This window comes from Ambystoma mexicanum, chromosome 7p, assembly GCF_040938575.1.
Source record: "Ambystoma mexicanum isolate Mex_15411 chromosome 7p, UKY_AmexF1_1, whole genome shotgun sequence".
Classification (NCBI taxonomy): Eukaryota; Metazoa; Chordata; class Amphibia; order Caudata; family Ambystomatidae; genus Ambystoma; species Ambystoma mexicanum.
The window spans coordinates 253,069,823-253,086,873 of NC_090939.1; the positions used below are offsets into that span (position 1 = coordinate 253,069,823).

Genomic DNA, 17,051 nt, shown 5'->3' on the forward strand with positions numbered 1-17,051 from the left:
TGGCAAACTATCGATCCCCTAAAACACTCCTTCAGGTAAATCACAATCTATCAGACGCGATTCCTTTAACCTGTGGAACCAGGCAGGGATGCCACTTGCCGCCTCTTCTCTTTGCCCTGGTAATGGAGACCCTTTCTCAGAGGGTTCGGTTGGACTTGGGCATCAAGGGCCTTCCCATTGTCGTCTCTCAACACAAGATTTCACTTTATGCAGACGACGTGCTGCTTTCCATAACAGACATTCGCCCCTCCATCACCTCAGCCCTTAAAAAGCTCTGCAGATTTAGGAGGGTGGCGGGCTTTGCTATTAACTTTGGGAAATCGGTGGCCTTGGGGATAGGCCTGGAACCGAGGGAACGAGTGAACTTAGAACCTTTATGCTCGATCCAATGGAGTGAGAAATCTATTCCCTACCTGGGGTCCGGATGCCAGCCCGGCCTAGAGATGTATATCTATCGAATTTACCCCCGCTCTTTAAAGAGCTAGGGAAAGATCTTGAACGTTGGACATCACAGGAGATCTCGCTCATTGGGCGGATCACTGCCTGCAAGATGAATCTCCTCCCAAAATATTTCTATGCCTGCTCCTCCCTCCCCACTTCGTTTCTACTACCCCTTCTCCTATGTATGCAGAGGAAAATGCTTGGTTTTATTTGGGAAGGTAGGAAAGCGAGGATCTCTCAAAAGACCATGATGGGCAGCTCTAGACTGGGAGGCTTAGGGGTTCCCGACCTACGCAAATACCAAGTAGTGTCCCAACTGACACATGTTCGGGCATGGGCCATAACCTCCAGGCATCTGAAATGGGTAGAGTTGGAGCAATCCTGACTCACACTCCCCCTTTGTTTTCTCCCACATATCCCGCCCTTGCGGCGGCGACCTGGGTTGGGACCTTAGCTTCGACTAAGCACACTCTCAAAACGTGGGATTGGGTGCTAAAATATAAAGGTATCCCCCATGGCTTGGGTCCCCCCTCCCTGATCTTCCACAACCCAGCCTTTTCTCTGGGCTTTCACCCACTAAACTTCAAAAACTGCACTACTGCGGGCTTGAATCCTTGGGACAGCTCTTTGAAGATGGCCAAACTCGATCCTTTGAACAATGAAAAGCGGCCTTTCAACTAACTGAGGCAGACACGTTCTCCTATGTGCAACTTCGACACTGGTGTTCCCATCCCCAAACTCGACAAGCAGCTTTGCGGGCCCCCGCACCCCTTGAACTCACCCTACTGGATCTGCCGCAGCAGGGGAACATTTTCCACGCTTTACAAACTGTTGTAAGTGGATAGACTTACCATGAGAGCTCCCTATATGGCACAATGTGAGGCGGTTCAAGGTCACCCCCCGGAACACCAAATGTGGGTGGACATATGGTCTAGGACTCACTCCTCCTTTTGTATTACTAATCGGGAATGTGCCCACAAGCTGCTTCTGCGATGGTACTACCCTCCAACCCGCCTCCATCGCTTTAATAGAGCCCTTGACCCCCAGTGTTGACGCAAATGTGGACAGCAAGGATCATACTTTCATATGTGGTGGGCATGCCCGACTGTACAATCCTTCTGGGCCCAATGCATTTCTGTTATAGAAGATATTACCCACCTGGTGCTCCAGATTGTGCTGGAAACCATTCTGCTAGGTGCCCCAGCACCAGGGGCCTACCCAAGATTGGAGAGAACAGCTAACCTCCTTACGCAGCTTTTACTGGCAGAGAAAATTACAACTGTTCGCACCTGGAAGACTACCGAGGGCCCATCATTGACTTTTGGGTGGATCAAACTCTGGGATATACTGGTTGCAGAAAAAGTTACGCCGGCCAAGGAAGGCTTCTTACAACGATTTACGGACACTTGAGCCCCACTTCTAGACTATGATCAGAATTTCCTGGCAATGACCCATAAACCTCGATCTGCTCAATGGGCCCTACGTGCGAGCATTGCGCCAATTACAGACGAGCCCGCCCAACCGGGCCTGAAGGGGAGTGAAATTGGAGATGAGAGGGTGGGGAGGGGGAATGCTCTCTAGGGTGTCCGGACTATACTCACTCAATCATACTGGATTGGAATATAAGATAATTCTGTGCCTAATATATGCCTGCATTGTTATCACTTGTGCAACTGATTTAGCAAGAGTTTGATTTGGTCTCTATGGTGAGAACACTGATCCATGAGTCACTAATAAGGGATGAGACAAGGATGTGTTTTGGCCCCATTTGTATTTTCAGTGTATTTTTAAAAAACTTGCTTTACTATTTTTCATAATACAAAGGTCAATAGACAACAACCGCTGAGCCCCCCACTGCCTCCCTAACCCGCACAAACAACAAAAGGCAGATTGGTACATTCAGAAAGATGCCTGTAAGCGAAATAAAAACACCTCTCCAGGCAAACTGATCACAAGATAGATCCCCCCACCCACTCTGCTCATCTCCCCATATCCCAGTACATACCCACTAAGGTACAATACTCTCACAGTGGTAGGCTGCCTGTCTACCCAAGTGCCCTCTTTCCTCACATAAACATAGAAAAACGAGAATAGATAGCTAGTATTAAAGATGTCTCTCCTAGTCCGACTGTGTCATCTGTATCGCCGGCCATATAAGTTCTGAGGGGGCCCCAATAGTCCAGTGGCCTGCTCCAGCCCGCCAGAGAGGCCGCATATTGAGTCTCTCGCACAGATTCATAAAGTTCAGTCACTTCTGAAAGCATGGCGCCCTGCACTTCCCCCAGGATCTAGCAATCAATGTTCTATCCACTAAAGATGCCATTACCAACAGCCTCTTCTTATCCCGAGTTCTCCCTTCAATCAGTGACAACAACCACAGCTCTGGGGAATATTGCATTTGACAGTGTAACATGTGGGTCATGGTTTCCTGTATTTTGTCCCACATTGGGCGAATACTAGGGCAGCCTCACGCCACATGTAGAAAATCAGGCGGGTCATTCGCACATCTAAGGCATTGGGAGGCTCTATTGAAGTGGGTTGCACAGAAACCAGTATTCAAGGACAGGCGACATGACTGCATACAGACCAATTTCCACTCTCTCATCCAATTCCCTTCCTAAAGCGGTCTCCCATTTGGCCATATAACTACCTTGCTTATCCACTTTCTGCAGCTTAATAACCCTGTATAAATAGGACACAAGTTTCTTGCAGCTCGGTGGTGCAGTGACAAATTGGACTAATGGAGAGACTGGAGGTGCATGTGGATAGTTCGGCTACCTTGCCTTTAGTACCGGTCACCTAAAATACAGCAGCATGGTTACCGCAGTCCATCCCCCCTACCTTTAAGAGCTTCCCATGTGATGAATTTACCATCTTGTATTAAATCCCCAAGGGTGTGGACCCCCAGCCTTTCAAAGTGAGTCAGGAATATCTTTCCGAAAGTAATTGCCACTCCTCGCACCCTGTAAATGGCGAACACAGGGGAGTAAAGTGCCCCCTCCCCCACCAAACACTTCAGCTGGACCCAAGACTTGCATACGGATTGTACCGGTTGGATCTCTGACCTTCCCAACGTCTCCAGGTCTCCCCACAACCCCCTTAAATCATTTGGGTGTGTGGTCGCCTTTTCAAGTAAGAAATGTGGAAGCTCTGTGGATGGAGACCACCACCAGATGAAGTATTGTATCTGTGCCGTGAGATCATAAACGTACATATCCAGGTATTCCAAGCCCCCTTCTTCACAGGGTTGGGTCAGCACGTTGTATGATATCCTGGCTTGTTTGCCAGCCCACACTAGACAAACTATCAGACTCCTAAGGCAGGTCCAGAAGCCGGCGGGAGGCAAGATCGGTACATTATTAAAGATATATGAAAGTTTCAGGAGAATCCCCATCTTGGCTAGCAATATTGAAGCAGCTTGCAAAATAGGAAGGAGAATCCAAGCTTCTACCTTGTGCCCCAGCTGGTCAGGCACTGCAACATAGTTCTGCGTGTAGAGCACAGATATCGTATGTCTATCGGGCACCATTTGAAGGAGTTCCCTACGTCGGCCTGTTGCACTTCAGGAGTTAACGGGAGTACCTCTGATTTATACGTCTCCTGGACCAGCGGTGGGAGGTTCTGCTGGGGCTGCATAACATACAATAGCATGTTGTCTGCATATAGAGATATTATAGAGCTGTGGGAATAGATCTTGACCACCCTGTGAAAGTGGAGTTCCGTGAGGCAGCAGGCCAAAGGCTCAATCGCAAGGGCAAAAAGAATGGGAGACGGGGCAATCCTGCCTCGTGTTGGAAGGATGTAGACCAACATCATTTGGTTGGTATACACCGCTGCCCTGGGTGCGGTATATAGCATCCGGACCCACTGGAGGAAAGACAGCCCAATCCCTGAACGCCACAGGACCCCGAACAGGAATGGCCACTACACAGAGTCAAAGACCTTCTCAGCGTCCAAAGTGGCCACTGCGATCGGCACCTCAGGGTTCCGATGAGGGAAAACAGCGCAGTTAGGAAAGATTTCTCTTTACTGCACATTTCCTTCCATCTTTATGGAACCCCAAACTTTTTGTTTTTATTTTTGAATCTGATCTGTACTTTTTGCAGTGCAGTGCAAACTGGCTTTTGCTCATATGTCATGGGGAAACTGACATTGTTTCCCTTAGTCGTGTTACTGTGTTACTACTTTTAGTTACTTTTGTATCACTTGTAACTTTTTATCAATGTGCAGAGCAGCTTACACTGCAGTACAATGTGGTGCATTTTTGTTTTGCACTAGACTAACACTCAGAGGATTTTTGGTTACTCTAGGTGTGCTCTAGGTGTGCTAAAAGGATAATCTGGTGGCAGCAGTCACTTTTCCCCACTTTTTGGGAATTTTCGTCTTAGCCTTACCGCATTTGGTTACTAACTGTGGCTACTGGTGAAACATGGGCGTGTCACAAGATTATTTGCTTGTCCTTTTGCCATCTTGTTCTTTAGCCTTCTTCCTAGCGTGAGAGGCCAGGAAAATCCTTATAAGGACTTCCAGTGCCTGGGAAAGTAGAAGCGTGGTGGTTGTGGTGGTGGGGGTGGGGGTGATGGGTGTGTGTGTGTGTGTGTGTGTGTGTGTGTGTGTGGTAGTCCTGCTATTGGGAGTTTCAGCTCTTACCTGGCTTTTAGGATAAGAAGAGGTCCCCTGCACCCATTCTTCAGAGATCCCGGAGAAACCTGAAGGAGCCAAGTATCCTGTCCAGCTGTGAGAAATTACTAAAGGAGACCTGGCAACCAACTACTGCTCCTATCCTGGAGGAGCCCCGTTTTGCTTGTGATCTTCAGCAGTCCTGCGAATGATCTGCGATCCTTGTAGTGGTGGGGCCATCCATTCCTGACGTCTATTCGGTGCCCTGCCAAAAGAAGCCTTCGGAGGTGCCCTGGAACCGTCCTGTGGCTGACCAGATTCTATTTTGGCTACCGTGCTGCTGGTGTCACAGTTCAGAGTTTTGGCCCGAAACCTGGGGGATCCTCAGCTGGCCCTACGAGGCTAACCGCCGTGAAATCTCTGCATCCTAGCATCAAGGGGACCCGAGATAGGAGGGAAAGTTCGACCACGGCTGCTGAGTCCTTTTGTGTCGCCAGGCTGCAGTGATCACCGTCCGAAATCACTTACCTGAACCAAGTCAAGTCATGAAGCATTCCTGCATCGAGTTTTACTGCATTCTTCATTCGCGAGTCCTTGCAACAGTGAAAGATACCAACGGGAGATCAGCTCGAACATGCAACCCCTGCAAATCGAGGACTGTGACTTTCGACGGAAAGAGCAACCTCGGACCCTCTTACTTTGTCCTGCCAAGTCTGGGGAAGAATAGGAGTACGGCGGGTAAGTTACAGAGCTTCTCACCTACCCCTAATACTCCCAGTCAATAGACTTGTAATAAACCTTAATTCTAACACTTTTGGCTTTGCCACTGCTTGCTTGCGCAAGACCTCTGAAAGTTGGGGCTACCTTTGGTAGATCGTCTACTTGTACCCTAACCCTAAGAATCCTTAATGGACCCCAGAGACCATACCTGCATTTTTGCCTGCTTCATAACTTCTGTGGAACTTTTACCTGAACTATTGGGCAAAAGGCCTCAGACAACTTTGGGCTGGACAATGTTAGTAAGGGATCATCTCTGTGGACCTTGAGTGCATAATACTGATCTAACCTTTCCTTTGCAGGAGTTTCTGATATGTATTATGCCCTATAACAAAGTGAATGTATGTATGTATTTAGTTTATTAGTCTTGCGTGATAACTCTACTTGCTAGTAGTCATTTTTCATAGTGTGTTTTTGGCCAATAAATATTAACTGTATTTTTATACATCCTGCCTAAGTATCATTTGTGATTCCCATTGTGTGACCTCACTGTGGACCCCTTACAAGCTCACCACCTCTGAAGATCTTAGCCTAGACCGCCTGTCACTGCTATCTGAACTGGTTTGGTTACAGCTCCGCAAAGTTATCCCTGTCACAATATAGGCTGGCCTTCTATACATCTGTCCACTAGAAAATCAGTCCTAACAAACTACTCAAATTGTTTTGGGTGGACCTTCCGGGAATGAAGTCTGCCTGGTCAAGAAGGACCATGGCAGGCATACATGGTAGGAGTCTATCAGCTTGGCCATGATTTTATTATCTGTGTTCATTAACGACAGTGGTTTATACAAGGAACACTTGAGGGGGTCCCTAGCTGGTTTCAAAAATACCATTACTAGGGCAGTTCTAGTGGATTCGGATATGAGGCCTGATGCCCTGGTGAATTCTTACATACTACGCAGGTATGGTATGAGGAGATTGGCATATTCCTTATACAGCTCGGCTGTAATCCCGTACAGGCATGGGGTCCAGTCATTAGGGAGAGACAGGATCACCCAACAGAATTCCTCATCAGAGGGGGGGCTCATTTAAACTATCACCTTGTGCCAGGTCTAGCCAGCCCAGTGCGACCCTAATCCAAGTATTGCACAAATGAATCGCGCCATGCTGTTTGGGATGCGTATAACCACTCATAAAACTTGCAGAAGATGTCCTTAATCTCCTTCAGATCCCTGGTGCGATTCCCATCTGGGCCCTCGATTTCTACTATGGCCCCCTGTTGACGCTCGCTCTTTATGGCTCAAGCCAGTGTCCGGCACGGGCGGTGATCCTCGCCATATGCAGCAGCTGCAAAGGGGTCCCAAGAAATCGCTATTCTCTCCCAGCCAGAAGGGCCAATTTCTCCCTTTTCACCCAGAGCTGGGTACGGACAGGCAGAGTGTAGTGGCAACCCTGCTGAAGCTCCAGGTCTTTAATTTCTCACTCGAGTAATTCTATTGATCTATGCAGTGCTTTTAGAATGTCCCCTCCCTGGAGATACAACACACCCTAATGTACACCTTAAAGGTTTCCCACACCACTGCAGGGTCTGAGAGGGAGCATGAATTAGTCTGAAAAAAGGCCTGTATGTCAGCATCTTCCAGCGTGCAGGCCCTGAAATGCCAGCACAAGTGCCTAAGGGACCGCTACGGTTCACAAAAGGAAACCAACACTGGGGAGTGGTTGGATAATGTACGGTGTAGTATTTTAGCTTCTACAATAGTCATGGTAATCTCCGCTGAGACCATCACAGAATCCTGGATGAGCTGCTATGTACACCGGAATAGAAAGAGTATTTCCTGGCAGTGGCATAGATGAATCGCCAAGCGTCGTAAAGCCCATGATATTCAGCTATGGCCGCCCACCTCATAGGGGCTCTGGGCAGAGCAAGTTGGGTGGAGGAGGATTTATATAGGTATAAGGATATTGCAACGTTGAAGTCGCCCACCCATATGACCTCATTATTCGGGAATTTTCGTAGGTGATTGGCGCAGCGCTGGAAGAAATCGGGGCTATCCATATTCAGGGCGAATATGTTAACAAGGAGAATCTGCAGCCCGGCACATTCCCCAGCCAGGACAAGATAGCATACCTCCTCATCCCCAATCTGGTCATGCAAATTAACTTCCAGTGATTGATGAATATACGTGACCACCCCTCATGTTTGGGAGGTAAAAGAAGAACAATATCTATGTATCCCCCATCTGGGGGCACTGGGAAGCCTACCATCCCGTGCCATATGTGTCTCTTGTAAACATAAGATACTGAAACAGTGATTCTTAGCATAATTTGCAATCAATCTAAAGTTCTTCTGTTTAGTGAAACCCTGTATATTCCAGGTCACCAGTGTGATGTTATCTCAAAACAGCTTAGCTGAAGTCGGCATCCCCATGATTTGGCTGTCATAGATGTAAAGAAAAGAGTTTTGCCTTTGTGTACCAATCATAGCTTTGCAGGGAATTAGCATTGCGTACCAGATCTCCTTCCTCCTCAGGAGACTCTTTACAGCTTGAAATGTTTTCCTCTCTTCTTGCACTTGTGGACTAAAATCTGGAAAGAGACGAATCGTCGCGGAGCCCGATCGTAGTTCTCCTTTACCTCTGGCGGCTCTAAGCAGCATATCTCTGTCTCTGTAGTTAAAAATCCCTTGTAATGAGACGGTGCGCTCGGGTGCATCAGGGGCTGGGGGTGGGGGTGGGGGGGAGTGTTGTTGGCCAGGGAGCGATGTGCACGCTCCACCAGAAACATTCTTGAGACCGGGGTACAACCTGATAATATAGAGGCCTGGTTTGTTATCAGTACAGAATCATTACACACCATTACCCATCATTACTCTTGGTTACATAACCATTATTTAGTATTACCCCTTTAGGAATCATTGTATCCCTGTTTAGTTATCCATCATATATTCTGTTTAGTTCTGATTAGTACTGACTAGTAAGAACCATGCATTTGAAGAGAGAAATAGGCCCTGTTATATGAAGGGTTTGCTTAGTTATGTTATTGCCATATATGTTGAAAGAGATGCTTTTAGAATTATGTATTATGCATTAGAATGTAGCGCCTAGGCTGAGAGAGATATGTGCTAGGCACTATAGAGAATGAATCATGCCTTGTTAAAGACACGCAGAGCCATTTAGAATGACACATTGTTATACTTGTAGAGACACATGTAGAGAGTGTCATGTACACATGTATGCATGTAGAGTGTGCACTTAGAATATGTTTGCATTATGTACCTCGCGCTTGGATTTGCGAATGAAAAGCGTAAATGCTAGAAAGCATTTAGCTGGCATTATAAAGCCATTCCACTGAATGAGACAGAAGCGCCACGGTGTGCGAAGATTGTTTTGAATTACACTATTCAAGTATTCGTAAACATTTGCTTGGCAGAGAGAGATAACACAAACCTTGTCTGAGTGGAAGGCGAAGGAAGCCTTGTCAGCAGGAGCTTGGTGTTCGCAGAGACAGAAAAGGTTGGGGCCATGGAGGCAGCGCCACATGGGGAGATGGGAGAGGAGCCTTTGCAGGCAAGGAGAGGTCTTGCACACAGGCACGGAAAGAGGATTTTGTGAAGCCAACAGTGGAGTGAATGGGAATGAATGGAGAAATAGGAGGCAGGCACCGCAAACAGATATGCCATGATAGAGATATGATGTCCAATGTCACACTGACAAAGAACACGACAAGAACATGGAGTGAAAGTACACAGACTTTCAGGCACGTTCATATAGAATGCTGACACACAGAGAAACGAAGGAATGCTTAAAGTAACCATAGAGATTTGAGTACGTCATGGAATAGTATAACCAGAGGTGAAGAGAATGGAGTTTTCTAGTTGTTGTTGGAGATGGTGCTAGATGTTGATGGAGTTCGAGTTCGATGAGGGGGAGGTGTCTTGGTGCAGCAGAATCCGATGGCTTTGGGAGATCAAGTGCTTGGCAAAGGCTTGAGGCAGTTCGAGTGACTGGCTGGCTGGTTGCAGAGTAGCGGGAGAGGAGAGACTTGGAGAAACTTGACAAAGACAGAGCTGGAGAGGAGAGAGATGCACATGCAGATGGGAAGTATGGTTTATGGCCTAGACTGACTGATTAATTAGAACAGACACTCACACAAAGAGCTTTGGGTTTGGGAGAAGGGGAAATCAGACAGGGATTGTCTTAGAGAGTGAGTGTGAATTATAGTGTGGATTGGAGAGGAATGCTGACCCTTGCATTAGACTGCATTAGAATCACAGGCTTGCATTAGAAGCCTGTAAGGCTTATAGTTATTGCATGGTAGATTTGCACCCGAGGCATAAAAGGTGCAAAGTTGAGATTTGCATAGTTTTGGTAATGCTTGCATCATGCCTTGTTATGCATAAATAAATGTATTCTATTGTTATAATTGAATCGATTCATGTGTTTTCTTTGTGTCTTATGTTATTGTGTCCATAGGAGTATGATAGGAGTATGTTGTTAGAAGTAATCTAGGAGTAACACAATGCACATAGGCCCTGAGATACAAATGCAGGGGGGTATAGTGATCCACACCCCCCATAGGGGGTTGTCTAGGGTTGGCTAGAGTTGTCTAAGACTGGTGCATGGTTGCCCAAGGGGGGCAAGACCGTGATAGGAGCAACCTCAACAAATGTTTCCATATTGTCAATGGAAGTAGATTCAGGCACCCCCAGAATGTGCAGGTTATTTCTTATTGACCTGCCATCTCGGTCAGTGTTCTTCGCCATGACTTTCTTTACTGTTTGCTGGAAGAGTGCTACCTCCAGTTGCAGAACAGCCACTTTGTCCTCACTGTGGCTAATCCTCTGCTCTGCCTCCGTCATGCGGCTGCACAGCTTGTCTATTTGTATTGCAGAGACGTTGACCTTGCAAGTAAGGGCAACAATTTTTGCCCTGACATGGTCCGTGCTGTTTTTGAGCACCAGAAGTGTATGATTAAGGACATAGACATCAGGCGCGAGGGACATGCACAGGGGTTGGGGAAGGAGCAATCAGGTCAGTCTTGGCGAATTGGCCCATCTTGGATTGTTTTTTAGTGTTCACCATGTTGCAGCCAAAACTGTATCTGCCCTGGGATCTACTCGATCTTCAATCTCAGAGTGTGATGGTCAGTCGGGTACGCCCTTTAAAGATCTCCAGTGCCAAACTGTTCCCCCAGAGGATGTTAACCAGAGGATCAGCCCTAGGGCGAGGGCCGGTCGCTCCCCGAAGGTGGTCTAGCAACCAAGACAATAATCAGGGATGTGGGGCGGGGCAGTATCCAAGCAGGCAAAGCAACCAGGCCGGCCTCTGTCCATCCCCACCTCTCAATGTCGCAACACTATCGAAAAGGGCACAGGAGGGGGAGCTGCTGAGCAGTCGCAAGATGGCTGCTTTCTTCTAGTTTCTTGAGCGGCCTGCCCAAATCCGATTAATATAGCTCGCCTGCAGTGAGTTATTCTCTGATGCAACCCTAGCCACTGTGGTCGGAAGGTCCAACAGAACACCACAGAAGGTTTTGGGGTCGTTTCGCTGTCTGGAGCCGGAGATACGCTGAGCGTCTTGGTGGCAGCTTGAGGGATCCTGAGCCCGGTGACAGGACCATCCTCCAATGCTGACGGAGTGAGGCGGCGCTGCTATTTCGGCCTGGTAGTGTGCACAGGTCAGGCGTCCCCTGGAGAATCTACCTGCTGTGGGCAACATCCTTGTGCCGGTGGTGCACCGCCATCAAAGAGCATAGTGATCCTGCCGAAATTGAGACGCATAGGGACCCTGACAGCCGCTGCTTTGCATCCACTTGGGGGCGGCATGCGCATTCGGGCTTCAAAGTATTAGTGCTTTCCTGGTGCTGCACTTAGTGTTCCACTCCTGCGTAGCGCCATACCAGCGGTTATTGCCCCCCCAACCCCACCGACCATCACTGGAGCGACGCAATGAATGCCTGACACCAGCCAGTGGGACGCGATGAGAGCAAGTAGAGGCAGCCAAGTGGGCCATATGTGAGCGGATCCTTAACATTGAATAATTGCATATATACTGGAGTTGGCAGAGTGTATATCCCAACTGCTTGACCTGAACTGGCACTACACTTCAAGAGCACGGTGTGCGGGACATAACATTTCCGAACTGTGGGTAGCTTGGAGTGGTGGAGTCAGCCGCCTACAGGCCTCCTAGGATACGGCCATTGAAGTGGATACGGGCGGGCTGAGACACTTGGAGGATGTGCATGCGCCATGGGTCGCTGAGTGATATTATTGCTTATGGTGTGGAACTGTGCTGCTGGGGAACTTGCAGGTGGGCAGGGTCCTTGTGAACTGTGGGTGGAGCAGCCAGCATGGAGACCCCTGCAGTCTGCCAACTGTGGAACGTGTGGAGGGGACAGGGGATTGGACTCTGGTGGACCTCTGGTACACTGTAGGGAATTGAAGACGGGCTGGACGGTAATTTGGCTGAGGGTCAGTGTCTGGGCTACGGCCCACCTTGTCCCGCAACCATGACTAAGGGACAGAGCAGTCAGAAGAAGTAAAACACGTTGGAGGCATTTACGCACCAGCCCGGTCGGCCCCAAACGGGGACACCTCCTGAGGCTCAGGCATCGCCAAGCTCCTTGGACCCGATCATGGGTGTCCCAAATCTCAAGCAGTTTATAGAGAGCATGCAAGCAGGCTTCACCACCATGATGGACAGACTTGATGGTATTACAACAAATATTATCACCCTCAATGGTAAGATGGAGCGAGTTTGTGCAAGAGTGACTGAGGCGGAAATACGTATTGGATCAGCTAAAGACAATATTCAGGCACTAAAGACCCAGGTGGCAGTCATGGCTAAAGACCTGAAGAGTGCCCTGTCTAAATGCAACAACCTGGAATCTATATCGAGGAGGAGTAATATCTGTGTGGTGGGGCTCTCAGAAGGTTTTGGGTGAGGCCCCATGGAAGTGAGTGTCGAAACCTTACTTAAAGAATTGCTTGGTGAACAGGACTTCTCATACAAATTTGTGATTGAAAATGCACACAAAAACCGATCGTATGGCCAAATCTAGGGGCTCCTCCCAGAGCGGTAAACGCAAAACTCCGTAATCACCGGGACTGTTACACCATCCTGCGTCTGGCGAGAGAGGGAGGCCCACTGTGCTATGAAAATGCTACAGAGCACATATACCCGGATTCTTCCACAGTGGTGCAGCTGGAGCATAAATCCTTTTTGGGTGTCATACATATACTTCGGGAGAGAGCTATTCCCTGTGCTATGCTCACCCCAGCGGGACTGCGGATTCAACACCGATGGAAGTCCCTGGTTTTCACGATCCCAGAGGAGGCAGCCTACATTGGGGCCAATATTCCAACCCGACCACAGCTGGCTGCAGACGACGAGAGAGAGGTGGAATCCTCCTCAAAATGAATCCCAACCTGGTGACATCGCCACTTTGAGTGTTTATATAAGTGGACACTTGTTTGACATGGTCGCTGATGTGACATTTACCTTGAGCTGACACCAATGCTTGGGGGCATTATACTAAGTGCTCAACTATGGTGGGTGCCTTTCGTGTGCTGACAATGTGCTAAGCTCCATTGTTTTGACAATATTGTTCTGGATTGATATGTTAAGTGATATGTGTAGCGGGCAATTGGATATGTTGGTCAAATATTCTGTGTAAACCGGGCTGGCTAGTAACAAAGCTGATGGAGGTGGTTAAAGTGTTCCCCTATGCAAGGCTGCAGTTGTGGATCGACGTTTAAGATGGGGTTAGGGATGGGGAAACGGAGGCTGGCATGGCCCTGGTTGGGGGGGGCACTGAGGGTGGTGGAGGGTGGGGAATATGGGGAAAAATCGATTCAAAATCGTTTTGGCAAGCACTCTAACAAGGATACTAGTCATTGTGGTCCTGGAAGGCTAGCACTTGATGCAGGCTGTATTGTGGAAATGTGAGACTCCGTTGTAGGCCATGATGGGAACTATTAACATTTTTAGCTGGAACGTCAGGGGTCTAGGGAACTACTCTAAAGTTAGGCAAATAGCATCCCATGGAAATGGGCACAAGGTACAATTGGGGCGCCGATAGGTTTTACACTGATTTCTCGATGAAATCAAGAGGGGTCCTGATTATGATTCAAAAGAGGGTTGCCTTCAAAATGCTGCACTCGCATGTTGATATAGATGGTTGCTATGTCGTTGTACACTGTAAATTGCAGCATAAGGAGGTGGTGCTGGTAAACTCAAATGGTCCGAACCGAGATGACCCAGGGTTCTATTCCAAACTGGCGGATATCCTCAGGTCCTATCCGATGGCACTGATCATATGGGGGGGCGGAGGAGACATGAACACAATTTTGAGCCTAGACACCGACCGCACAGGCAAGACACCCAGGCCACTTCTGTGAGAAGGTAGGGGAAATTGAAACTATGAAGCATCTATTACTCTCATGTCCGGTTTTACATGAAAAGAGATCTGTCCACATGGTCAAGTTTATAATATGGGGTGTTAGTGGGGATGACAACTATATATGATCCTGGTGCGTCGATATCCAGAACACCTCTGAGGTCTTGGCAATAGCGTTGTTTATTAAATCTTTGAATTTAGTGACCGGGATACAGTATAGTAGGTCCTCCCTCCACTCGCCTTAAACTGAGATACATCGATAGAATGCAGTTTCTGCTTACCATCCATGTAACCCACGTGGGATAGATACAGCGATTATTTTTGCTTGCTTTTCCAAAAGACCGGGTGGAATATATTGGTTTTATGGTTAGCTTTTTTATACAGAATTTAATGTGTATATTGACTGCTAATTTGCTGTAATGTGCCTAGGTTGTTTATATGTGTGGCTGCAGACTCTAGAGTGGGTACCTTCCCAAAGAACAGGCCATTTTTGCCGTGTTCGCTCTCATAAAGGAGCGCCCATGACTAATTTTTGATTTTTTGAAGGGCCTTAGGTCTAGTCACCCTAAGTGTTCTAAGGTCATCCGGACGTGGACCCCTTGCTCACTGTGCTCAGAGAGGCACAGCTCCACCTCACTGATGATGCCTAACAAGGCTGAAACACGTGTATGGGGTTGCTGTTGGTATTCTTGTTCAGAAGGGAATTGCCATAGCATTTCGGTGCTGGACTGCCCATGTGAGCGGGACAAAGACTGATATGCAAATGGTATTTCCCATCTGTGAAAGGTACAGTGAGCTTAAGTGTGGCTGCAGACTCTAGAGTGGGTACCATACCAAAGAACAGGCCATTTTTGTCGTGTTCGTTCTCATAGAGGAGCGCCCATGACTAATTTTTTTTTAATCACTATAATAAGGCTGCTTAAGATGAGTTGAGTTTACCTGATTTTATTATTCAGATTTTCCCTCGTTTTTTAAACTGATTATACTTATACATTTTTGATACCTAATCTGATAATAAGGCTTTATGAACTGCACTCCGTATGAAATGATATGTTTTGTAAGAAAGTTGTAAAACAATGTAACATATATGTGTCCTTTATGAGTAATCCCTTTTGGTAATATGTACAGCTATGTAATATGGTTCTTTCTGAGATGTATGTGAATGATTTTTGTGCTATAAAGGTTTCTTTGTAAACAAAAATAAAAACATTGGATAACATAAAGGCTGTGTTGGCCCTCAAGTATACTATGATGGAACTACCAAATCGTGTTCTAAATCGATACCTGCTCTCAGAGGTCACGAATATAATGCACATCTTCATACACAAGAAGCATACATAGTGAGCATTATGAATGACTCTGTGTAACCCAATTGATATTAGTTTAACATTGTTAATAGGTGGTTCTTTGACACATCAGCCACCATCTGCCTCACCGAAACAAGAAATTGAATATTCCCTAGCTGAATAGTGTTTAATTGCCCATTAAAACATAAAGGGTATTATGTACTTATCACTCTCCGTTTTGAAATTGCATGTCTGGTAACTAGGTGTGTTTTCTTTCAACAGTTGGTTTCTTTGTATTACTCAAACACCTAATTGCTTGCATCCGTTCTAACTAATTAACTTATTTGACCTTTGTTGCATTTGGTTTGATATTGCATCATCCATCTAGGTTGTTTTCTCCCCCCACCCCGGCCCCCTCTCTGCCCAATGACTCTAATCTCCTTTTTCCATAACCATCAAATTCACCAACATATTTACAAATGGTTCAATTTAGTTCATATGTTCCACTGTGTTTTTGCTCAAATGATTTTGTGCATAACATTGTAGATGTGAATACATCAACATCAATTTGGACTAGATTAATCGTTCGCTAACCAATGTAAGTCTCTGATGAAGCTGTGAGAGAAACATGCGTAGGCCATTTCTGGGAAATGTTTCAAACATAGTGTTTATTCTTCAGCCATTTACAGAATAAGCTTTGAATTTCCTAAATATGTACCACCAATGACCTCAGAACAAGACAAACATTCTATTCGAAGAATTTATCGTGTTCATTCAAATTGGTATGGTACCAACGCATTAGGGAACAGTATACACATTACTATTTTATTCTTGACTTTAACGGTATACATGTAATTCCTGAAAACCTGTGCTTTGGATCCCACATCAAATTAGACCATATACAAATGGTCAGCGCTAAATCCACTTCTACCAAGAATACCCAACAAACTTTATATATGAAACAAGTAGTCAACACTATGAACATTTTTGCTAATATTTTCAGAACCCACCACACTGATTTTATGATTTGGGTTTACCAAGCAAATGTCTGTTCTGTGGTGCTTTATTGTACTACCAACTGGGGATTTGGAAATGGGAACCCATTGCAAACAATGGAGAATGTTTTATGCAATTGGCTTTTGGGGCTTCCAATGTCAACTGCAAATTTCCTGTGCCATTATGAGCTTGGTTTGGGCTTCCTCAAGGATCGTTTTTACCCATCACCTATAGATTTTTTTGTTTTTAAATCTTCTTGAATGATAATGCCAAACTATCTGAGATTATTATTACTGACATATGGCACAGCAAAAGAGCTTGACAAATTCCCTGGATTTTTCATATACAATATTTAATATTCTCAGTTGTCACTAGTAACTGTCCACTCAATCTGTCCTAATATAAACGTTTACATCAAAAGGACAGTTCACACATCAAATCATTAATTCTATTTAATTTTTGTAATGCCTGGGAGAATGCTGATCTGAATAAAATGAGAAGGCCAGCTAACAGGCACGATGAAATCATCACCGTTCCTGAAATCAGGCAAATCTACTGAACCTGAACTCCCTTTTTAAAATCATGTATTTT

At 46.5% G+C, this 17,051-nt stretch overlaps 1 protein-coding gene across 3 annotated transcripts in view; it reads right to left on the reverse strand.

The window, feature by feature from the left end:
* SON (SON DNA and RNA binding protein) overlaps window positions 1-17,051 on the reverse strand; it is a 1,246,872-nt gene that overhangs the window by 215,901 nt on the left and 1,013,920 nt on the right. The gene's annotated exons all lie outside the window — the stretch shown is intronic.